At 42.5% G+C, this 26,774-nt stretch overlaps 1 protein-coding gene across 3 annotated transcripts in view; it reads left to right on the plus strand.

The window, feature by feature from the left end:
• LOC147733978 (adenosine deaminase 2-like) overlaps nucleotides 1–26,774 on the plus strand; it is a 514,604-nt gene that overhangs the window by 460,492 nt on the left and 27,338 nt on the right. The gene's annotated exons all lie outside the window — the stretch shown is intronic.

Here is a 26,774-nt window from a genome sequence, read left to right on the forward strand (position 1 = left end):
TCAACTGTTTTCCTGGGATTTTCATTTTTTATTTGTGTTTTTTGTATCATTAGAAAAGTAATTTAGCTTGGAAAAACATTGCTAATCCGGGCCGAATTATTCTGGATGAAGTTTTTAAAACTGGCTAATGTGTTGCAGTAATTATGTAATATTTCAGGAACCATTACATCTATATACTTCATTTTCATCTCAAAACGTAGCTTTTAGGGGTTAAGTAGTCTTATAGAGACAAAAAATAACTCTTTAGAGCAACTCTTCCACCATATTCTAAAATTTCTACTCTTTAATGTGTTTTGAGCCATCATATTCGTCATTTTAATATTGTTTTTGTTTCAGGGTTTCCGTTGAATCAAATTAGTAAACAAGAGCGAAGCAGGTAGTAGGAGCGGATCTTTACGTCCTGACAGAGTGTTACCAACTACAAAATCGTAGGGCTCCTTCAACAAAGAAAAATGTGTCATATGCCAAAGTAATTCAGATGAAAAGCTAACATTAACGGCAGCTGGACAAAAGAGACCTTACCATGCAGAAATACAGCAAGACGAAGTTCACAATAGATTGAAACTGATGGGTGGAGAAGATCAAATATTTTATCATTGTAACAACAAGTGCTACGAGTTGTATACATTGGAAAAAAGCCTGAAACAATATATAAAAAAGTAGCAGAAACCAGTGAATCACAACAAGAACACAATGCCCATCCACTTAGAAAATCGATGTCTACCCCTTCTCCACCTCCAACAACCGATCAAAAAGCAGAGGATCTTCAATGTGTTATCTGTGGTTTAGCCAGAACATGGGCCAAAGGACGAAAGAACAAAGTACATAGTTTGTGAGTCTGAAAGGGCAAACATATTTTTATCTGTAGCTAGTTTCTTCCAAGATTACGTTTTTAGCTGAGTAGCTGATACATACAGTGAGGTGAATGTATTTGCAGCTGTATAATGGTCAACATTGATGAAACTGTATTGATCCATAATAATACAATTAAGATGTTTCTGGTGAAAATGTACAATGGCAAAATTCGTTTTTGTCAGACTAACAAAAAGAATATAGCCACTTATGGTGTTCTCAGCTCGTTTGACTCCTGAAGTTCTTGCTGCCAAAATAAGATCACAGGATGCATTAAAATCAGCAGGAACCATTTTAAGAAACATCCTAAAAGATTTAGATTTTGGACATAATGACACATTTTGTGATGCACCAGAGTTCTGCAAAACATGGGAGTCAACAAGAATGCCTGATGCTGTCTTAACGTTTTTTACATCATTGTTTATTATCAGAAAAGCAAAACTGTTAGAAGCTAAAGTCCTTGAGTTCGGAACAGAAGCTGACAACATTGATTATGGCTTTGAAGACATAAGCGAAGAAGTGACACATGACCAGGCAGGCTTATGCTGTGCAAATGTACTGTCTTTTCCAAATCATGTTTTATGAATTACATCACTGCAAAAAGAAAGCTCTGCTACACATGACGACAGCCCACGCAATCTATGACAAGTGCAAAAGCAGAGAGATAATCACTTCAATGAATAGGATTGTGTATCAACAAGTTATAATGAGCTACTAACGGAGCATAAACTTGTTAATAGCTCATGCTGTAAAATCTTGTGAATCCTACCGCACACCACTTCCAAGACACTTTCCCAGGTAAGGATTTACAATTACTGCTCTTGATAATTTTGATTTTGAAAACAACTCTTCTTTGTGTGGAGCATCCAGCTCACATGATACTGCCATTGGGCTTTTTCAAGACTGTACCAATGAAGTAGCTGCTGGAAAACAAGCTGTCAGCTGCAGATATAAACAAACGAAGCTGCAAACTTATTACCCAACTGCCTTGCCATTATGTGCAAATTCACTACAAGCCATCAACACGTTCCAGTCTACCAGAAAGTTTCAAAGAGGCTGAGGACATGGATCTTCTTCTACTTGATGCCGGGGTTCACAAAGCTGATTTAACTGAATTTATCATATTGCTTCTTCGGTGCGGACTGAAGGATAAAGAAAAAGGCAGTTCCTCGGTGGGCTGGAATTTATTCTCTGATTTCCCAGAATACTCTCCCGCTGAAGAAGGTTTGGGCCTCATTTTGGGGGTTTTTTCGCTGTAGGTCAAGCTGTAATAATAATCTAGTTTATATAAATTCAGGGAGGCAATCACTATTTGTTGGCTTTCCAGAGGCAATAGGTGCAATATTTTCCTTCTCAACCTAAGCATCTGGAAGGTTGCAGAAGCAACTGTGTTCACCTGATCTCCAAAAGTGAGATTATTGTCAATTACTTCTCCTAGGTTGTTAGCTTTCCTGACAGGTGCTGTGAGGGTAACTCCTCCAGCCACCATCCTGGAGACCAGAAATTGGTGTTATCAAAGATGATCACTTCTGTTTTGCTCGACTTCAGTTTTAGACAATTTTCCATCATCCAGGTCTTAACTGACCTCATGCAGTCATAGAATTTCTCACCACTTTCTGATTTGATAGTAGAGACACCACTATTTGCGTGTCATCCTCATAAGAAGTTAAGTGAAAGCTGAATGTTCTAATCAAAGTGGCCAGAGATGAAAAATATACATTATAAAGAGTAGGACTCAGTAAGGATATCTGAGGGACCCCAGAAGGGAGTAGAAAAGTGTTGGAGCTAAACTTATCTAAGGCCACAGTTTGCTATCTGTCTGTTAGGAAGGAATGCAATCGCTTCCAGAATGTCGCACACCGACAAACTATCTATTAGGAGATCATGGTCAACCGTGTCGAAGGCTGCTGAGAAATCGAGCATTATCAAGGCTGTGTTGCCTCCCATATCCAAAACCTCCCTGACTTCTTCAGTAGACTTAATAAGCGCTGATTCTGTGCTATGGCCTCCCCTAAAGCTGTATTGTGTTGGATATAAAAAATAATTTTCCTGAATGAAACTTGTAAGTTTGCACAGCCAGGCAATGTTCAATACACTCAGTTCAAAATCAGAAAACATGAAAACCAAGTTTGTAGAGTATGACAATGAATGCTAAGAAAAACCAGTACTTTGCAAGTACTGGGGAAATGTTTTACACATGATAGCTTCGGAGGTGGCTAATCCGCTATGGCATTGCCCCACTGATTTTAAGCAATGAGAAACATAAAATAATAATAACTTAAGAGTTATTATCATTTTATGCTTCTGTCGTCCTGTTTTGCGGCGGGCGGTGGGCGGGTTGCTCTGCTCTCGGAGCAGTGGAGGAGTAGTTTGCACACTCTGAGTCAGCAATGACCGTTTGATCAGCCCTCTGGGGCTGCCCACAATAGTCATGCGTACTTCCCTGTTCTCCATGCAGGCTACAACTACAGCCTGCAAGGAGAACATGCCCACCCTTCCATTCCCTGGCTGAGCGCTGTGTTACAGCACTCAGACCAATCACAATGCTGCATTGCAGCGTTGTGATTGGCTTTGTGGAGGGTGTCTGCTGCTTGCTTCCTGTACCTGTCAGAGTCGGAGGCAGGAGAGCCGGAGTAGAGAAGACGTGGAACGCGGCCTCAAGATAAGTTTTATTTTCACCTGTGCGACACCACTCTCCTCAACTCCCCACGCCTGCCTCACCACCCATGTCGGCCGCCACTGGATAGTTCTAGTGAAAATCTTGATACATGCTGAACAGGAAGGTGATTGAGAGCTGCACGTGAAGACTGTGGAGTCACTGATTACTGTGTATTGTGAATTTGATTGCATAAACTACCTGAGATATGGGTCTTGGTATTTGGAAAGAATGAACAAGTAAGAGGTGGAAAAACCATTCCTCTACAGAAAATTCATCCAAAGAAATTTTGTAGTGAAAGACAGAGAGGGAAGGTTCAATGCTGTGGCTCCAGATATGAAACTGGAACAGACAATCCAAAGATCACGGAAAAGCTCCAAGGGGATTGCTGGTCAGACACGTAAAAGTGAATATGTTGGTCAATGGCAGCTAGTTTACCACTAAGTCCTATTTTCAGAGAGATGACAAATTCAAAATTAATGGAGCATTGTGAAACTGTTTCTCACCACAAACTTGTGGGAAAGAGAGGAGAATGTTTTAATAAACATGTTGACAGCCTTCTTCATTTCATGCAGCAGCAAGAAAACCCTGATGAAATGACTGAACCTGTGCAACTACACAACTTTGTGGCCAAATAATGTGGATAACAATATAAAGACACTAGATGTCCTGGATAGAAACTATATCCAGAACTGAAGCAGGAGAGATTTATATTGAGAGAGAAAAAGGTGTTCGAAATAATTGCTAAAGCTAAACTTCCACGCTTTAATAGCAATAGTAAGAGTTTTGTCCAACCAGCCACCACAAAACAGATTACAAAAAAACTACTTTCGCGAGTAAATAAAGAGATGGATGTAGCAAAAGAAAGAAATGAATTTCCAACAAATACATTATTTGATGGAGATGCTGCAACCAAACCAATGAAGCACAAACTCGTACAGGAACTTGAAAAAAAACTTTCAATTCAAAAAGCTGTCCTCATTGAAAACTGCTGTTTTTGTGGACTGTATGTCACAATTGGGAATGGTCAAGATTTCATCCATGCAAACTTTGGAGAGGTCATTCAGACTGTTCTATATATATCAAAGTCAGTCTGCAGCTTGCAAGAACAGCACATTGCTTCGACAGTTATCTTGAACTATCTGTCAAAGAATGCAAGAGAATCAGACGAATGTCTACAACTGGAACAATTGATCTTGTGTACATTAAACATTTGACACCTATACCTGTGCAACTTGATAAATTATGGTCCTACACATCGAACAAGATAAACTCATTGCTGATGCTTCAGTGAACATTGAATATCCAATTATTGCAATTGAAATGGCTGTCAGTGAGGAGCTGGTGCCTGCATAGATATGTTTAAAAGGTACAGGACATATTGTACAAGAACTTAGCAAATTAGAGGAAGCTGGTCTTCGTGTTGTGGCACATGCGGAGTGGGCTGTTCAAAATGGTTTCAATTGAGTCACTGTAATGTCAAATGACATAGATGTTATTATTGTACTACTTAGATTTGTTGCAGTGTTTATAAGTCAAGGATTCTAAGAGTAATGGAACAGGAGAGAAGAGACACTTAATTCTGCTTCATATTCTGTACAAGAGATGCCCAGGGTTCTTATCAAGGCAAATATTCTTATGGGCGATGACAGTATGAGCAAAATTGGAGCAAATCCATGGAGCTTTAAATGCTGAACCTCTGAAATGTTTAAACCGATTTGCTAAGATAGAAAAATAATGTGACTTTAAATATGTGGACAAATACGCTGTGCGTGTGTGGTTAAAATAGTTCTGACTGTCACACATTTGACAATCTTCAATGACGATCTTCAATACAGTAAGTTCAAGAGATGAGTCCCCCTAAGTGACCTTCCACCAATGTTATATTCTGTGTGTGGACACATTAAAATAGTGTTCTACTTCATCAGAAGGTGTGTAAATGTTTTGGGTCATGCATTTGTAGAGAAAGATCAGTGAGAATTTGGTTGGTTGGGAAGATATTGATGGGGTACAAAAGCCTACGAAATTTCTAAAGCCTCTACCCACAGAAGGCGCACATACATATTCTTGCAAAATCTGTGCTACAAAAAGATCATCCTGTCCATATTCTCTTCTCAAATGTTCAGCATTCTGCAAATGTACCACAAGCTATTGCCAAAACAAATAATTAAAAGAACTATGAAAATGTGTCTAAAATAGTAGTGATAAACATTTCTTTTTTCATATTCAAATCACAAGCATCGGTGTATACATTAAAAAAATTAAAAACCATTATTATTTGTTTCATTTCTATATATGTCTCTTCTTCGTCTATTCAAGCCAACATTTTGGAAAATGGTGGTAGGGTTGCTCCGAGGGCTTATTTTCTGTCTCTATCAGACTACTTGCCCCCCAAAACATATGCTTTGACACCAAAAGGAAGTATACAGGTTTCTTGGTTCCTGAAATATTACATTACCACTGCAACACATCTGCCATTTTTCAAAAATGTCGTTCAGAAAAAATCAGCCTGGATCAGCAATGTCTACCCTAGCTACAATACTTCTCTAATGGTCCAAAAACACATATCACAAATGAAAATCTCTGGACAACAATTTTTTTACAGATCTATATCCGGAGGTGGCAATTATATAGCTGTTTTGTAATTTTAAAACTCATTGATTTAAGCTTTAAAACATGCAAATGTTTCATAATAAAACTATAGACATTTGGCAAATTCTTTTCGAAATGTTATTCAACAACAAATAATGCTTTTTGTCTGGCTTGGAGCACAGGACAGCCATTTTAACTAGCTCTGTTGGCAAGTAGCTGTGACTAACATTATTTTACTTATGTTTACCTTAAATCAGTTAATAAACACCTTACATTAAGTGTTGACACACAAAAAACCATTTATATTGCAGATTCAATCTGATGTTCTTTAAGACATTTTTGGGCTGATTTAAATATGGGTGGCCGACCTTCCTCTGCCAAGGCCACAGAGTAAATTACTCTGTAGCCCTTGAGGTGGTGCTGACTGGCACATTTTGAAATGCCCATCGACCTGGCAGGCATTTAAGGAATTGACAGGAACCACTGTCAAAGCGAGTCCTGCATATTCATTGTAACTTAGCTGGCCGGCTCGTTCAAATATGGCAGAGCCATGCGCCAAGGTTACATCTGTTTTTTATTTTCTAAAGAAAATCCAAAAGTGGAATTTTCTTTTTGAAATAAAAAAACAACCCCCCACCCCCCTTGTCATTGGAGTCCTCTCTCGTGAGGGGGACATTCAGCAATTTTCAGTAACTCCTACCACCAGGTTTTTCCTGGCAGTAATTGGCATTGAATAAGTGCTACATTTGTGCAATTAGGTAGTTGGAAATATTGCCAGTTCTCCAACTGCCCCTACTCCATAGGTCGTAGGAGAAGTTTGACTACGACAGAGACATAGCAGTGTTCGTTGTCATCAAATTAATGTCTTCCCGCCTTTTAGTCAGGCAGGAAGGCCATAGTCTTGGAGGGGAGGGAATTCCGTCAATGTTATTTTTTGCTGATTTTATACTTGTTACAGTAGATGGAAGGAAGTCCAAAAATGTATGCAAAAAATTAAGAAACCTGATTTTTGAAAGACAGATCCTGACCAGGGTTCATGCCCTAGTTGTTGACTGGGGGTGGGATAGGTGGTGAGTGTTGAGGCTGACCAAGTCCCGGGGGCCACCAGCTTGACTCACCCACAAGTCTGACTTTACCAAAAATAACTGAAAACCCTGAAAGAACCTTCCAGGGCTGCTACAATCTAACATGGTAACCTCAATAAGGGGTCCCTAGCACATTTGCTGTGCCATTTATTCACCCTAGATGTGAGCGTTGCAGTACGGCTACCTATTGTGTTGCCACATGCCTGTCTTTGTTTTCATGAGACCAGGGGCATCTTAAGGATTTTGGGGGCCCTGGGCCAAACGTATTTTGGGGTCCCCTGTTCGGAACAGCTTTGAATTTATGATCCAATTTCAGCTCTTTCATGCCCTCTTTGGCTAGGTAATTGACAGCGTGGAGACAAACTCGTCCAAATTTTAAATGTTTTTGCATCTAATATTCAGGGATAATGACGTGTGTTTTCAATATTGTAACACAGCACCAGCTTACTGCAAGTAGTCTATGTGACACCCTCCAATTTCTCATATGTGTGGTCCTGTTTTGTTCTAAAAGAACTTTTTTATGAATGTTGCATGAAACAAACACTATTTTTCTGTAAATTGCCTGTAAAAGACCCTCAAACATCACCCACATTAAAAAATAAAGGAAAGGAAAACAGTATTTAAAACAATACGTTTAAGAATGATTCAAAGTCATCAGAACGAGACTCTGCAGAACAGAGCTTGCTCTATTATGCCCCCCCCCCTGAAAGGAGAGGGCCCTGGGCCAAAGCACACTTTGCTCATGCCTTAAAACATCTCAGCATGAGACTTGGTTTTAGGTTTATACTTATTTATTTGTTTAATTCTAAGACAATGTCTCATAGAACAAAAATTCATACAAACATCTGAAAATGCATTATAGGTAGAAATAGAAACCACATCAGCCAAAATACCTTACTAATTGCAATGTTATGTTATTTTCATTGTATACTGCATTAATCACCCAGGAGGGTATTCAGGCTCTTGGGCAGGTGTGTGATCCCCAAGGTATTTATACAAAGAGCCAGGGGGCATATTACCAAGCAATAGCGATAATTATCGCTATTGCATGGTTAGAGACAAAAAATTATCGCTGACCTGCGGCAATATCTCCAAAAGTTGGTAATATAGGAGATAGCGATGTTAGCGACTGTTTCCAGTCGCTAACATCTTGGCACGCCAACTTTGCATGTCATTAGTGATAAATATCACTGACATGCAAAGCGGGCCCAAGATGGTCGCTATCTCCTACTAGCTGTTGCTAACTGGTGTTAGCGACAGCTAGGTAATAGGGAGATAATTTTATCTCCGCTTTCTTGGCTTTTAAAGCCAAAAAAGTGGAGATAAACCCCCTTGATAATATGCCCCCAGGTCTTTAGCTTCTTGCAGATCTCAAGAAGTGAAGAGGAGGCTGTGATGTGTTGAGGGAGGTCATTCCATGTCTTGAGTTGTTGTGTGTCAATTTAGATTCCATATAAATTTCCCGATTTATGCCCTCATATAGGTGCAATTCTCATTGCCCGTATTTAGGCATAAAAATCCAGGCCTTATTTAGGCATTGCTCATGCTAACCAAATACAGGCATGACCTACATCCGTTCATGTATGTCACAACGAGTTCTTGAAAAACCATACTCTTAAGCCTTAAGGACTTCTCCTTGCTTGGATATTGATTTCTCCAAGAACTCATTCATTGTACATGAACATCTAGACCTTCAGGGTTCATTCAGGAAGTTCTTAAGCCCAACTTTTACGTCAATACTGGCATTCCTAAACACCTTCAAGGTATAAATATACCTTCACTTGCCATGGCAAACCACGGTTCGGTCCACGGTTCGACTGCCTACTTGCACGACGCGGCTCGCCACAGCAAGTTCGGAAGGAAGTCAAGTACCCAACTGACACACTGACCAGAGGCTGCCATCCTCCTTGCAGAGAATCCAGCTCCAGTGTTTCTGACTCCCCTTGCGGGGTGTTAGAGATCGAGACTCGGGAAAGAGATTCCAACCTCTCTCATTCCAAGGTATGGAGCAGACTAGGACCTAGAGGGACTCTTGGCAAATATAGCTAAACTAGACTATAACTAAACAGCACCTACTTCTTCCCTCATACAGCACTTAGGTTAGGTAGACTGGGGTAGGATTATTTTATAAGCACCAGATGTGTATTTTAGCCGGTGTTATTTCTGTGTGTATATTTATGAATATATGTCATAGCTACAAACCATGCTATTACAGTATTATTTTATCTTACTGCTAACGCTGTTCGTATTATGATTATAACAAAGAAAAGTGGCACAGTCACTTGCGCAAACTAGTTACTTATGTCCTCCTGTAGAGAAAATTGCAAAATAGGTGCTCCAGGGAAATGGGCCGCCACTGAGGCCCACAGTTTATGAGTTGGGACGAGCTCCACTGGCAAGAGTTAAAGGACGCTAGTGAAAGAAAAGACTCTAGGCATTTCTGGAATATCGTAAAGTGGGGTAGGGGGGTGGGGGAGTCTCCGAACCTCCTAATAACAACGTATCTGAGGAGGACTGGGACAACTACTTTAAGCCCCAGTATGCTGAAGCACAGCCTGCTAACCTGATGGTTAGCTTTAGGTCTGTTTATTATAAAGAAAACTCCTTCAGCAGTAATGAAGTAATGATGGCCCTTAATACATTGTCTAGTGGTAGAGCCCCAGGCTTAGACGGGGTGCCGGCGGACGTCTTTATTAATGATAAAGAGCTCTGGAGCAAGTACATCCTTCTTCTTGCCAATGCAGTTGCCCAGGGCGCACCTGTACCGACATCTTGGCAAGGTGCAGTCATAATACCTGTATTCAAGAAAGGAGATCGATCCCAACCAGGGAATTATAGGCCCATAAGCTTAATTGACAGCATCCAAAAGGTGGTTGGGAGGATGTTTGTCAATAGGCTTCTGGACTGGGCAGAGGAGAACAACGCTTTGTCTCCATTCCAAGCAGGGTTCCGAAAATCTACCAGTACGGTGGACCAGGTTTTCCGTTTTACTTTATTGCAGTGGAGGACTGTGCTGCTGGACAAGGGCAGCCTGTATGCGGCTTTTGTCGATTTGCCGGCTGCCTTTGACCTAGTCCCTAGGTCCAAGCTGTGGTTGGTATTGAAGAACTTGGGTCTACCAGAAGAACTATTGTCAATGTTAATGAGGCTACATGAAGCAAATTTTGCTAAGATCCAGTGGGGGGGGGCAGGGAATGGTCACCGCAGACTTCCCGGTGGATCGGGGAGTTCGGCAAGGGTGTTCGATGGCTCCTACGCTCTTCACTCTGTATATTAATGGTGTCCTGGCTCATATGTTGTCTGCTAACGTGGATGCTCCTTCATTAGCTGGTACTAAGATACCGATTTTAATGTTTGCAGACGACACTTTGATTTTATCTAAGACTCCGAGTGGCTTACAGCGAGCACATCTATTTTTGACCAATACTGCGGGAACATGGATTAGAAGTTAACGTGGCTAAAACTAAGCTTATGGTTTTTAATCCCCACCGAAGTTTTAGATCTAAATTAGTCATGAATGGCCGCCCCTTAGAGGTAGTTAATGCCTTTACGTATCTGGGTATCCACGTATCAAATGATCTTAGATGGTCCCAGCATATAGATATCACAGTATTAAGGCACAGACAACTGGCTGGTGCTCTTGGTTTGGAGCATAGAAAATCCATGACCAAACCAATAAAACCAGTACTGCAGGTGTATGAGGCCAAGGCCCTCTGCTCTGCACTTTATGGTGCAGAGCTGTGGGGCTTTGAGAAGCTCCAGTCACTTCAAACATCAGAAAATAAGTTCTTCCAGACTATTACTGTCCTCTCCAAAAGTACTCCATTGCTGCCCCTTAGGTACGATCTGGGCAGGAAGGCTGTCGTAGATCTGGCCAGGCTTCGTCCAATTTTATATTGGCGGAGGCTCTAAACTACACCTGAGCTTTCACACTATGCCGAGGGGTTTGTAGACATCATTAAAACGGATGTGTTCCACAAAATTGGCTGGCTGAATGTACTTAGAGCAACGCTGGGCGACCTCGGTCTTTGTATACTCTGGGAAAACCCAGTGGGAACCTCATTCCCAACTAAAAAAGTCCTAAAAGAAATGTATTGGGAGAAGGTGGCCACTCGGAACTGGAGTGGTAACAGTGCAGCGTCTATGGCTGGAGTATTCCTAGAAGCTAAGCTGAATCCCAGCCTTGAACTCTATTGGGATGCTATAACCTCACCAAGGGACAGGAAGCTCCTTTTTCCAAATTAGAGCAGGTGCCCTTCCCCTTAGATCTCTGACAGGCAGGTGGGGAGGTTCATCTACCAGTAACTTTCCAGCTTGTGGAGCACACAAGGAAACAATTGGCCACTTCCTATTTGCTTGTATGTTCTATGCAGAACCCAGGCGCAACTGGCTAACACTAATGTGCAAGAACTTAGGTACCACTGGCAGTGCTGTAGCTCTAAGAATTATACGCACTAGCACTTCACTGCCTTTGGTAATAGCTACCGCCAAATTTTTAGGATGGGCATGGTCTATTAGACAGAGGTCTTTGGGTAACTGATTGTCTTTTTTATTGCATTACAAGACTGTCTGCTTTTTTACCTGTAAAATTTAAATTTGTAAACTTTTATTCTGTAATGAAATCTAGGTTTTTAATCTATTTGTTTGTCTATTAAGTCTTACTTTTAACTGAAATGTTTTTAAAAATGTTTTATTGTAAGTGCTTTTATGAGTGAATCCCGAATAAAGCGACTTTGACTTGACTTGAGTAGGGAGAACCCGGTCTAAAGCAATAAGTACAGTTATCCTGAGCACCAACGTGTGGAGAAAATAAATGTCCAATTCCGTTGAATATTCACATTACTTTATTTTCTTCAGATTTCTTCAATTTCAACTACAAATATTCATCTCTTCAAATGTAGCCATCAAATCGAGCCAACAAGTGTTTCGTCAGAAAACAATGTTTTACATCTCTGACTTCATCAAGGCTTTAGAAATTAAAACGAACGTTTGTTTGTTTAGCATCTGCTTCTTCAATTCTTCAAGTCATTCAGGCCACATAATAAATAGGACAAAATGGTGCTGAGAGTGCTCCATACACGATTTTCAGTGGCGCGCCACTGAAAATCATGCACGCGTACGTATTGCTGTACGTATTCTACTTCACATTCTGTCTTATGATTGTAGCAGTTCATATCTCTTGCATGAGAAATAAGACTGTTCAATAAACCCTTTTTATTGAAACACCTGTCTATCTATTTCTGTGCAACTCTGTAGAAACGAAGCATGCACGATTGGCTGAGTGAAACGGTTATCTATTGTTTCCACAATTCTGAGATAGTTTCCATTCTAAGGGAAACAAAGTTGTCATGTTTATGCGGTTGTCAGAAACGAATCCCTTCTTGTCCATTCGAGAAGTTTCTAGTGACATCTGAGTTAGCTGGCACACACAAGTAATTACATTTAATGTACTCGACAGAGACATACTGCCCTCAGTCCTATGTCAAAACTATAGTGTATATTATTCAAATGCGCAGTGCCTAACAGGGATATAGGAACTACACTACATGGCGCCCAACACTAGATACTGAAGTAACTCAGTCATGCTTTTCTCAGAGACCCTCTACTCATAATACTCCATAAGACGTCTGGAGTGGGTAGGGATAATATCCGCCATAGCGGAGTGGGACGAAAATCCTATGTATTAGCTATTTGGTTTGTTCAACGTTGAAGGATACAGTGTTCCAAAATATTGTGCACCTTATCTTTGTTCCCTTGAAACTTACTCTGCAACTTTCACTAAACAATGTCCCTATGCGGGGATAATAACACAGAAGTTGTACTCGACCAAGTCGCAGCAGTTTTTGACAATACAGGTTTTAATGAAACCGATGAGAATGCTATAAACATTCCTCCAAATTTAAGGAGAGCCATCACTTTAAAACTTATAAAACATGGCCCAACACCAAGAGGTGGTAGAGCAGTTTTTGTGATAGAGGCACATGAATGAATATCACCAGACAGAGGTATTCTATTCATGGATAGTATTCCCAGAATCAAATCCAGTAACACACGTGTTTCACTTCTACACAGAAGATGAACCACCTACGGAATATATTCCTTTCAAGGATATTGAAATTCCTCTCACATACCAGGAGCATAATCTGTGGTTTAAAGGTGCCCTTAAACATTTAAATGACATTACCAGGCTCGGTCCACTAGGTAGACCAGGAGCAACATGGCTGGTTTTAACCTGCTATACACCTGACCCTGACATTGAAGCCATGTTGGACGAGGAATTACTTAGTAATATACAAAGATTAATAGAATTATACAGTTAAACCACAACTGTCTGAAAGTCCTGAAAAGGCCATTACTAAAAATAATCCTACATCTTCTAAAAATAAGTGGGAAAATAATAAACAACATTCAATAGAGAAAGATTCTCAATCCCGACATTGGTCTCAAAAGGAGCCCTCTGAAAAAAGGTATAACCTCAGGAATAGGGATAATTTGAGAAAACCTGACAGGTATCAAGATACTGATACACGTTCCTCTCGTACCTTTCAGATATCGTCACAGACATCCGAAAGAAGAGGACGGTCAGATCAAAAAGAAGAACTTGTGAAGTCCAACGATCAACACGTTCAGAAAAACAAAACAAACTCTCAAATCTCCAAAAAGAAGGTAGAAGGTCTAAAAATCAGACATGCCGAGGATTCTGAGAACATAGCTCAGGAACAGAAAATGGGCTCAGACAATGTTGGACAGTGCAGCAGAAGTATCAATAGCTCGCCAGAACCTGAAGGGTATGTCTAGAGATAGTGGACCTGACTGAAGACATTCAAGTTGAAACTGCTGACACCAGGGTTAGTTCTCCTCATAGGTTATATGAAATAACGCTCCGGATGGAGGGAGACATACCAAGAAAAGTGAAAGCACTCATTTGGAGCGACTTTCAAAGGGTTATGATATACTACTTGCAGAACGGGACTGCCCACCAGAATGTGTCAGAGAGTGCCCACATGGCGAAGACATCATTATGCCAGCCTTCTCCAACCATGTTCCAGTACATTTAAAATATACTTATGCCAGGAAATGAGCAGTTGCCCAAGCCCCAGCATTATATAAAAATCATGTAGGGTGGGGTGAGGACTCACCTTACTACACAATCCCGTTAAAAAATCAACCAACTGCACAAAGGCAGTATCCAATTAAGCAAAAAGCTAAAAAACAGGTCAGGGAGATTTTAGATCAACTTGAATACCAAGGGGTGATTGAAACAAGCACCTCATCAATGAACAATCATTTGTTTCCCGTTTCCAAACCAGACAATACATATTGTCTAGTTTTGGATTACAGACACCTAAACTCTTGTAAAATGCACACAGTACAGCATTAATGAAATTCTTTTGTGGAAAGAAAAAACCGGGACATAAAGCAGTCTATAACAGCTAGGGTATTAGGTTCGGGTGATGGATGGGTGAAACATCTTTATGGGGTCCAACGGTCTTTAAACAATTTGCCAAGAGGTTCTCTAGGGGGTGTCACTACATATGAGGTCCTATTTGGGACAAAAATGTTGGATCCGGATCTTGATTGTCATGGAACAGTGGTGGAAAATAAGAAGTTTGATATCAAAGATCGTTTGGCTGTTTTACAGGACTTGAATGAATGAATGAATTCAATATTTATATAGCGCATACTGTCATCCTACGGGTATCCTGACGCTTCTGACTGAGGAGGACGACCTTGATGGAAGGAAGGTTAAGCCGGCTGTACAGGAGGCAGGGAACTAGGCTTTAGGGAATAGCCAGGTTTTAAGGCTCTTTCGGAATTCTAGCAAGGTAGCTACTTGTCTAAGATTCAGGGGGAGTTCATTCCAAAGGCGGGCACCCACAACATTGAATGCCCTCTCTCCTGCCTTGGCCCGTTTGAACCTAGAAACTGACAGAAGGCCGGCGCTGGGGGAGCGGAGGTGCCTCTTAGGTTGGTACCACATGAATTTTTCCTGCAGGGGAATAGGTCCTGACTTATGCACCGCTCTGAAGATCAGACATAGAGATTTACTGGACCCTTTCCTTGATAGGCAGCCAATGCAGCTCTCTCAGAGCCATGGTAGAGGATGAACTTCACGGCCTATTGAGTGCTAATTTTGCCGCTGCAGACTGAACTCTCTGCAGTCCCTTAATGATGTATTGTGGGGCACCTGAAAACAGAGAGTTGCAGTAGTCAAGCCTGCTTAGCACGGTGCTTCTTACCACCAATGAGCGTGACTTGGTAGGTAATAGTGGGAGTATTTTTCGTAGCAACCGGATTAGGGGAGAAACATACACTAGCGGTCTTATTTGCGTGGGCCTCCATTTGGAGGTTGACGTTGATTAGAGCCCCCAGGTTGCGTACCTTCTTAACCGGCGCTATTGATTCCTCCTCAGGAGTCAGTTTGAATTCACAGGGTAGAGGTTTAGGTATCCTTGCAGAGGTGCAATACAGCACCTCGGTGTTTCCACTGTTAAATTGAAGGGAGTTTCTCCTGAGCCAACCAGCCGTGCATTGCATGCATTGCTGGAAGGTATCCACGGAGATCGCATGTTCTCCTTCTAAAGAACATGCCAACTGAGTGTCATCAGCATAGTTAACTAAGCTGATTCCGAAAGATTTAATAATAGGAAGCAGGGGCTGTAGGTAGATATTTAAAAAATAGGACTAATCGCGGAGCCCTGCGGCACTCCTTATATTACCGGCGATTTACTAGAGGAGAACGGTGCTAAGGACACAACCTGTTGTCTGCCCGTCAAATAGGTCTGGAACCATTGCAATGCTCGTCCCTTGACCCCTAGCCTCCTGAGTCTTTCCACTAAGATGGAGTGATTTACCGTGTCGAATGCTGTCGACATATCGAGAAGCACTAAAACAGTTCCATTCCCGTTGTCGGCTCGCATGCGCAGGTTGTCCATCATGGTGACGAGCGCCGTCTCAGTCCCATGGCCTGGTTGAAACCCAAATTGATCTTTATCAAGCAGGCAGTTATCCTCCAGGAAGCACGACAGCGTCCGGCTGACTGCTTTTTCCAGGATCTTGACCGGATAGGGCAGGAGAGAGATGGGCCTGAAGCTGGCTGGAATTGATGGATCAAGGGTGGGTTTTTTAATCAGAGGGGTCACCACCGCGTGTTTCCAGCTGGCCGGGACAATTCCTTCCACCAGTGATTGAATGCAGATCTATCTCAACCATGGAAAGGTGTCTTTACCAAAGGTCTTCCAGACTTTAGGAGGGAGAAGGTCACAAGGGGACCCAGACATGACACTATGCGCCAGAATTTTGAAAACGTCCTCAGTGAGGATCGGGAAGTTATCTAGGACCGCTGGCTGGGGGAGTCACCACCCACCGGCTGTATCATCTTGGTATTCATTATTGGAATTAAGTGTATTAACAATTTTTGTGATTTACCTTGTTATTTAAACAGGTTATGTTATGTTATGTTTTTTATATTTCGATTGTATAGATCTCAATTCTTTTTTGCCATCCTCAGTATATCCCCTTCTCCATTTCCTTTCCGCCTTCCTGCGGAGTATACGCAGTTGTTTCAGGTCTTCATTATACCAGGGGGCCATGATTTTATTCCTATTTTTTATCCTCTTTATAGGGATTATCTGGTCTAGAGTGTCGGTCATATAACTGGTATATTTTTTGTAATTCTCTTCAACCATCACCGATGATGAGAAATAGTTATCCTCCTTATCAGGTAGGAGAGGGCCAGACTTATCTAATTTTGCCCAGTCCCTCCCACTTCTGTAGGACTTCTGCTGGCTGGTTTTGGCCTCTAAACAGGGCTGCCTAATCTCAAACTGGATAAGATAGTGGTCAGTCCAGGACTGGGGGAATATATTTAGTATCTTGGAGGTGGCCTGATTGGAGAACAATAAGTCAAGAGTGTGTCCCCCTTGATGCGTGGGCTGTTCCACTAATTGAACAAGATTCAGGTTAGCACACGTATGTTTTAGATCGCTCAGGTGGCTACTGCATTTCCCATCTTCCCTAAGGTTGAAATCTCCCAAAACAATCATTCTAGCATGTGTCAGGGTTAAATTTGTAATGATATCTAGGAAGTTTTGATATTGCGTGATGCTACAGTGGCTCAGTAAGCTCCTCGAGAAACATGTCAACTCCGTTCTCACCGACTTCCTAGAAGTCAGTAACATCTTAGATCTCTCCCAGACCGGCTTCAGGCCCCGTCATGGAACAGAGAAGGCACTAGTTGCAGTGACGGAGGAGGCACGAAGGATCTTGGACGATGGCGGATACACGGCCTTCGTCCTACTTAACCTAAGTGCCGCCTTCGACACTGTCAATCATAACATCCTACTCCATCGTCTTGAGGGGATAGGACTGACAGGGACTGCTCTCAGCTGGATGAGATCTTTCTTGACTGACAGATCCTTCAGGGTTTTTGAGAGGGACTTTTCCTCTGCCAGTAGACATCTGAATTGTGGAGTGCCTCAGGGCTCCTCCCTGAGCCCCACTCTTTTTAATGTCTATCTGCGCCCACTAGCTGATGTCGTCCGCCCATTTGGGGTGAAGATCGTTTCCTACGTGGACGACACGCAGCTAGTGGTATCATTGGACCCTCCCCTAAATTTCGATCATAGCCTACACAAATGCCTGGAAGCAGTTGCTACCTGGATGTCCGGCTCTTGTCTCAAGCTAAACGGGGATAAAACAGAGATAATGCTCCTTGGTAACAACATCACAAAAACCATTGATCCCATCTGGCCTCTCTGTCTAGGTAATCCCCCGCAACCCAAGGAGCAAATCAAGAGCTTGGGCATCTGGCTCGACCACACCCTTTCCTTCAACCAGCAGGTCACCAAGCTAGCTGCTACCTGCTTCGGGTTGATGAGACTACTTCGAAAGATTCTCCCTCTCCTTCCATTCAACGCGAGACGAATTATGGTTCATGGACTGATCCTCTCCCGCCTTGATTGTGGAAATGCCCTCTACCTTGGAGCACCCCAACTCACACTTAACAGACTCCAGGTTATCCAAAACTGTGCGGCAAGAATCCTCCTGAATATTCCTCGCCGAACCTCAGTGAGAGCCAGACTGAAAGACCTTTACTGGCTCCCTGTAAGAGCCAGAATCGTTTTTAAGAGCATGTCCATTGCACATCGCTCTTACTGGGGAACAGGCCCCTCCATCAATTCCACCCTTATGAAAGCTTATCAGCCCACCCGTTCCCTTAGATCCGCGACCTCCCATCTCACCTCAGTACCACGCATCAGGAAGGCCAGATGTGGTGGCCGATCGCTCTCCTACAACTTAGCCAAAATTTGGAACTCCCTCCCTCTCCACATCAGATCCGAACCCAACCTTCTCACTTTCCGGAAGCATCTCAAAACCTGGTTATTCAGTAAAACTCCGGTTTAAAACTTCAATATGCTCCCCCTTCCCACCTCTCTGACTCAGCTCAAGCTTCCTACAGCGCTGGGACGCTCCTGGGTAGCCAACGCGCTTTACAAATCCTCACTTCACTTCACTTCACTACCCGGGGGTCTGTAACATAACAGTCCAGTCGCTAGGCTGCCTCTAGGTGTTTGCAGCGCAAAGCCCATGATTTCAATCCCCTCTACTTTATCTATCAATAGGGACATAAAGTTCAACTTCTCCTTAAAAATGATTCCCACTCCTCCCCCTCTGCCACTAGTTCTTGGCTTATGAATGATTTTGTAGCCATTAGGGCAAGCGAGGCCTATTTCCACCATTGACTCAGCCCTGATCCATGTCTCTGTCAAAAACAGAGCGTCTAGACTCATATCTTCAATTAGCCTAGAACGTCAACATGGTGCTTGACAAGTGACCGACTGTTAATCAGTCCACATGTGAGAACCTTTCCCTCCATTATCTCATGAGCTGTAGAGTATGTCACTTTGCTAATTATCTTACCGACGTTTATAAGTTGATCCCTGTCATAGACCAGGCGCTCCGCGGTTACAGCCCGACGGGCAGCATGGCCGACGCTAGGCGCATCCTGGGTGTGGACGGGCGCAGACGGGCTTGCCTCTGGTGCGCCACCGGCGCGCCCGCTGCACGCTTGCATTTCCGGGTTTTTATGCTGCAAGAGAGCCCTGCCCATCCCCTAGAGCGCCTCGCAAGATGGCGCTGGTGAAGGCAATAGGACAGTTTCTCCCTGACCTAAGATGGCGCAGCTGTAATGGCCTAGTCTTATTTCACAGAAGCTTTCTGCCCCACTCAAGCAGCGGGTGAGTGAAATAAATCTTTTATAGTGTAAGTATGCGACCAAGTAGTAATTTTTAAATATCCGAATTGAGATGTTAAAAAAAAATTAGGAGCCAACGGCTCGAGATGAATAATTAAATAGAATCCCTATTCCATCGATTCTCTACCTCCTACTGTAGCGCTAAGTCAATATCACAGTCTAGGGCTGTGCGCTTGCGTTTCCGGGTTTTTATGCTGCTAGAGAGATTTAAATGAACTAAGATCGAAACAAAGCAACGTGTTCCTGAAGCCAACCACCACTGGGGAAAAACCAACCGTCCCAGCAAGGCCTGTCTGGATCCCAATGCTTGGTGATCTAGTCAGATAAAAGAATGCGGACAAGAAGAATTTGGGCCTTCTTACAGCCAACCAGTACCTGTCCTAGCAATCCATGGATCAAGAATAGTACTACTGCCGCCCCTTACTGGTAAAAAGGAGAAAAGATTTGTGTCCATTGACCTGATAAAACCACACTATGTGGCCGATACTAAGCAGTAGGCCAAGTAGACTCTAACAATGTAGCAGACGCACTCCTCTAGCTACAATCCAAGTGGTTCAAACTGAGAGACTCATCACCTTTGAAGATTCTGCAGGGAGAAAAGAAGGACTATGCAACAAAGCTATGGAACTCGTCCCCCTTGAAACCCAAATAACAGTTCATCCTGCTACACCTGTTTACAACGAAATAACAAGTGATCAAGTGGTTCCAGAGATTTCAATGAATCCTGATGGAATTCAAACCATTGACAGAACTGCCTCTGTCTATTTCATTAACTTTGATACGTTTTCTGAGGATCCCAACAAACCTGAAACGACGCCAACACAAAGAACTTTTAAAAAACAAGCAACAAACTTTTTTCATCTCCTGAAAAAGACTTATCTGGTTTCACCATGGATTGAACTATGGATTGTTTTGGGAATATTCTTCTTTCTACTTTGGTTAGTTCTGGTAATAACTCTGGGTATGCTGATTAATGGAAGATATATTTAAATGGACACAGCAAGTAAAAGAGTGAACTTATTTCTCCAGCCACACAAATCATCCCATCGTGAACAAAGAGACTTGTCAGCAGTGAACATCAGAGCCGTTGCTATACTGGATGGTATAGTTTGGGACTGAACTGAATATGACATTTTTGGCCCGTCTGAGATTTTTGAAGATTCCAGACTTATTCAAGATTTCATTAGTGACTTTATTACTTCTAGTACCTTTTCTGATGATTGGGACTCTAAGGCTGTTAATAATATATTGTCTGATCTAGAAATGTCTGCAGTATTCACAAATCATAAATATTTAGAGGGTTCATCAGACTATGAACAAATGTATTGTATTAACCATTATGGTCATCATTTCTTGCACAAAACTTCAATACCTAGAAATGTATATATGTATAACCAATGGGAACATTGTCCTACACCTCCAAAGGGCAGCTCAAAAACTTTTGCAATTCAATTTTCATATTTTTCAGGATTCAATTTATCCAACGCAGAATCATTTTATTCTAAAAATATGAACATAGACAGGAACGAAAAATAGATTTATTCTGCAGCCTTTATTGCCCAACTGTCTAGACAGGGTTTCGACTTTTAGAAAGACAACATTGAGACAAAAACTGTCTGGGGTACAAAAGATTGGCAAGTGCAGGGAGTAGAAGCTTTGTTTAGAGCCTGTATCATCCCTGAGCAAATAATGTTTTTGAATGACACTATCCAACAGACGCCTTGCCTTGGGTTAGCCAAGATCAAAGACATGAACACACCGACCATACCTATATCTGCAAGTAATAGCACTAACACGGGGGAGGTCGACGTACATAGTATTTTGCATCACGACTGATCAGATCTAGAATGTAAAAAATTGTTGCTCTGGCCCACAGACAAAAACAACTGTCAAGATCGATTTCTGAACAAAACACAGGGTTTCACTATAAATAGGCCAGACCCAAGATATGTTCGAAGACAGCATCCTGGGGTAGTAACAACATACAGTGTAGGGAAACTATGCCTTGATTGGCTACAGAGATCTACACTTGAGGATGTAAAACAACACTTATCTTTACTTAAAGATGGTGCTGACCTTAGGGAGTTCTTGCTAGAACCAAGAAAACCGCGTCAAAAACATTTCATATATGCCGGTATCTACGCTGCTTATAACGAAATATGGAAGATTACCCAAGCAGAAACTGCAGAACGAATACGAGAAATTGGTCGTATTAATTTAGAAAAATCTCTTTCATGTTGCAACGTGGTCAGTCTCAATTACATTATATCATGCTATTAGCCTGGACGCTACAAAACATGCGTGCAGGCTATGTGCCTTGGCGTTTAATCAACACTACGTCACTGTTTTCAGAATTCAATCTCTCTGATAAACAGATCAAACTGGCACAACGGGAAGCAGAAAATACGGTGCTGAGCATTGAAAAACTGGAAAAATTACCATTCACAGTGGCAGAGAAACCAGCAACTGAGCGGATCATATATGGTAAAATGACTCTGCCTGTTACAATTTTCCATTTCCAGTATTGCCTAAAACATATATCAGCAGGCAAATATGAAAGGTTGGGTAAAGAATACATCAAGACATCCTGGGATTTACCATACACACACAGATGTTGGAGTGGGGGGGGTGAAGTGTTTCTTAACGGTTCTAACTGTAAAAACGCAGTAAGCGGTTCTCTACTTTGTCAGGGTATTAGTGTACACGGGGCCTGTGATGGTTCCACTACAAACTTATCCTGTCACCTGCAAGGCTCACCAGCTGCAGTGATTAATCCAATTTTTTGACTACTTTCTAATGGAAGTTACCTCATGTTGAATGATCCGAGCTGCTGTGGCATGTTGCCAGGTATCCCATATCTAGTGACTGTTTCATCCAGGGTTACTTGCTGTATGCAAGTATTATTTCCACAAACCAAGACAGCCAGGGAGTCGCCTCTATGGCCTTCACTGAACATCTCTACGATACGAATTGATACTTTAGGCAGAATGAAAGCCATTCTTTTGCAACAAACTGTGCCACTGACCTCGGCCAAAGAAACCTATGATCTACACGTCACAAGGACTTCTGCCGAGATACATTTGAGTATAAACTTCCCTGTACATTTCTCAGAAATGTTGGAACTTATCTTAAACATGTCTGATACGAGCGGTGTTAGATCTGGGGGTCTCTAATTGGCAATGGTGTTCACCTTTGTCCAAATAGGGACCCTCACTTCTCAGTCAGGATACGGGGATTACACTCCTAAATAACCCCTGCTCACCTCCTCTGTAGCGTGGCACGAGCAGACAGGCTTATCTCAGAGGCAGTGTGTTAAGCATTTGATATACACAGTAAAACAATGAAAACACTACAAATGACACAACACAGGTTTTATAAAAATAATTATTCTTTATATAGGCTTAACACAAGACCACAAACGACAAAAATCCACAATACTATACTCAAAGTTGACTTAAAGATGATAAAAGTTGCTTAGTTCAAGTTGATGATAAATGCGACAAAGTTCTCAAAGAAGTACCTGGATGCGTAACGCAAAACGAACAAAAGGCTCCCAAACGGGGAGATGCGCTGGTTCCGTGATCCAGGGGAAATGATGCATCGTGCCTCAATGCTTGTTCAGAGTAGGTGATACGTTATGATCCTGACCGGTGCGGGGATGATGCGAGGTTCTCGGCTTGCGGTCCGGTTGCGATGCGCAAGATGGCACCTCGATGCAATGCGATGATCCTGGTGCGATGCGAGAAGATGGCTCCTTTGAAGCAACGATGCGATGATGACACCCTGGCAGACTTGCGACAACTCTGTACTTTGAAGCCGTGACAGGCCCTGTGACATGCTCCTCCGGTGATGCGATGGCAACTCTCTCGATGGCGTCAAGCTTCTACGGTGATGCGAAAGCAGGCAGCTTTGACAAAGACACGCTTCCTTAGAGATGCAGCGAAGGCACGCTTCTCCGGCGATGCAACAATTTCAGCTGCAGCGGCGTCACGCTTCTTCTCGATGCGTCGCGCTTCCAGCTCCCAGCGACACGCAAGTTTTGGAAAACAGAATTCCCAGCAAGAAAACTCTGAGGGGAACTGGGGATGAAGTCTTTTGTCCCTAACACTTCAACAGGAGGCAAGCACAAGTTCAAGCCCTTGGAGAATATTCTGTAAGATGATGATAGTCCTTAAAAAGTTCCTTCTCCTTTCCCTTGGCAATAAAGAAACCCCTGCAGGCCAACCCAGCAAACAGCACACTGGCAGAGGGGCAGTCCAAACTCCTGCTGCTTCCTTGGTTCTTCTCCTTGGCAAAAGGTTTCTTGTTCCCAGAAATGATCTAACGTTCTAGGGACTGGGTCCCAATATTTATACCCCAAAATCCTTTGTTCTCTGAAGGCAGATAGGCCTCTGCCTAGTCCAAACCAGTTCCTGAGCACTTTGTTTACATGACTCCTTCCTTCCTTTCACAGTGCAGAGCATAGTCATCAGTCGCCCAACAGGAGGTGGAGCCAGCACAGGGGAGGGAAGGCACAGCCCTGGAGCACTTTGTTGACATGATTACTTCTCTCCTTTCACAGTGCAGGGCAGGAGGTGGAGCCAGCAATGTGGAGTGAAGGCCCAGCCCTATTCAGGTCCCTTGTGCAACTCCTCCCTCCCATCTAGATGCAGATCTCCCTATTCACCACTTGGCTGACTCATTCTGTCTCCTGGAATCCCCCAACCCTTTTACTCAAACTCCAGACAAGGAATACACAACCTAGCAGAGGCAGGCTTTGGATAGTTAGGCAAGAAAATACCTACTTTCTAAAAGTGGTATTTTCAAACACAGAATGTTAAAATCACCTTTACTAAAAGATGTATTTTATCATCCTGAGTTCAGACATACTAAATTCGAATTTCTACCATGTTCCCTGAGTCAGTAAGGATTATAAGATATAATAATCTAACTGCCCATTCTGGCCTATGGAGAACAGGTAGCCTTGCAATAGTGAAACACGAAAATGACTGTAATTTACTATTAGGACATGCTACACACACCAAGGCATGTCCTACCTTAAACTTACAATGCACCCTGCCCAGGGGCCTACCATAGAGGTGTCTGATATGAAGCAAAGGGAAGGTTTAGGGAATGGCAAGTGGTTGCACTTACCAAGTTGACATGGCAGTACCAGACTGCGCACAGGCCTTACAATGGCAGGCCTGAGACACACTTTACAATCTGCATATGTGGGTGGCACAACCAGTGCTGCAAGCCCACCAGCAGCATTTGATTTACAAGTTCTGGGCACACATGATGCACTGGACTAGGGTCTGACAAGTAAATCAAATAAACCAATCATGGAATCACTAATTAGTACATCAATTTAACATGGGGAGCACTTACACTGTGGCACTGAATAGCAGTGGCACAGTGCCCAAAGCATATAACCAGCAAAAACATATAAAAAAAGAGGAGGCAGTCCGACAAAATGGAAGGGAGACTCACACCAATAATGCCAGGTCTAACAAGCGGTATTGTACATGTATTTAGGACCATGTGTTCAGGACTGTTAGCACCTTTTCAAGCAGTCCTCGGAATACTTCCCAACTTCGTGCATTCTGTGTTTGGTGGACTGCCGCTACTTTTTTGGACTCGTTGTAGGGATCCTATTTTTGCTCCTAATGCAACGATATGGCAAGCCAAATCACCAACGCCACTCCAAGCACCATAGAGCGAGCTCTATTGTAGATGAAGTGTCGTGAGCGCATCGTCCAAATTCAAGGTTTACCTCGTCAACGAGATTAAATACCACATGGTTTCTGTCATTCAGACCTTTACCTGTTCTACGCGGATGTATGACGTTACAACGCGAACTTTTACAACGCACACCGTTACAACGCATTTTTTACAATGCAGATGCATTTACAACGCATACCTTTACAACGCATGACATTACATAGCAGATGCTATTACAACGCATGCCATTACAACGTAAGTATAGGTAAGTAAATTATTTTCTTAAAAAATGTAATTAATTAAAATTAAATTAATTTAATTTAATAAATTAAATTATTTTCAAATAATTATTTTGTACATATATATATATATATATATTAAATATTAGATTAGGTATTTAAAAAAAAATTAAAATACCCCTGTACCCCAAAAACCAAACCCAGCCCTGAAACCTAAAAATACCCCTGTACCCCAAAACCCAAACCCAACCCTGAACCCTAAAAATGCCCCTGTACCCCAAAACTCAAACCCATCCCTGAACCCAAAAAATACCCCTGTACCCCAAAACCCAAACCCAGCCCTGAACCCCAAAAATACCCTTGTACCCCAAAAACCAAAACCCAGCCCTGAAACCTAAAAATACCCCTGTACCCCAAAACCCAAACCCAGCCCTGAAACCTAAAAATACCCCTGTACCCCAAAACCCAAACCCAACCCTGAAACCTAAAAATACCCCTGTACCCCAAAACCCAAACCCAGCCCTGAAACCTAAAAATACCCCTGTACCCCCAAACCCAACCCTGAACCCTAAAAATACCCCTGTACCCCAAAACACAAACCCAGCCCTGAAACCTAAAAATACCCCTGTACCCCAAAACCCAAACCCAGCCCTGAACCCTAAAAATACCCCTGTACCCCAAAACCCAAACCCAGCCCTGAAACCTAAAAATACCCCTGTACCCCAAAACCCAAACCCAGCCCTGAAACCTAAAAATACCCCTGTACCCCAAAACCCAAACCCAGCCCTGAAACCAAAAATACCCCTGTACCCCAAAACCCAAACCCAACCCTGAACCCTAAAAATACCCCTGTACCCCAAAATGCAAACCCAGCCCTGAACCCTAAAAATACCCCTGTACCCCAAAACCCAAACCCAGCCCTGAAACCTAAAAATACCCCTGTACCCAAAACCCAAACCCAGCCCTGAAACCTAAAAATACCCCTGTACCCCAAAACCCAAACCCAGCCCTGAAACCTAAAAATACCCCTGTACCCCAAAACCCAAACCCAGCCCTGAAACCTAAAAATACCCCTGTACCCCAAAACCCAAACTATATATATAAAATAACTTTCATTAATTTATTTTAATTATTTTTAATATTTTTGAAATTAAAAAAAAGGTTAAATAAAATGATATACTTGCCTATACTTACGTTGTAAAGGCATGCGTTGTAATAGTATCTGCTATGTAATATCATGCGTTGTAAAGGCATGCGTTGTAAAGGATCCTGCGTTGTAATGGTGTGCGTTGTAACGGTGTGCGTTGTAATAGTTGCGTTGTAACGGCTGTTTCCTGTTCTACGCTGCCTGCTTTGCGGTGAAGAATGCGTGTTAGACATCTGTCTAACACTCC

This window comes from Lissotriton vulgaris, chromosome 1_2 (assembly GCF_964263255.1).
Source record: "Lissotriton vulgaris chromosome 1_2, aLisVul1.2, whole genome shotgun sequence".
In the NCBI taxonomy this organism is placed as follows: Eukaryota; Metazoa; Chordata; class Amphibia; order Caudata; family Salamandridae; genus Lissotriton; species Lissotriton vulgaris.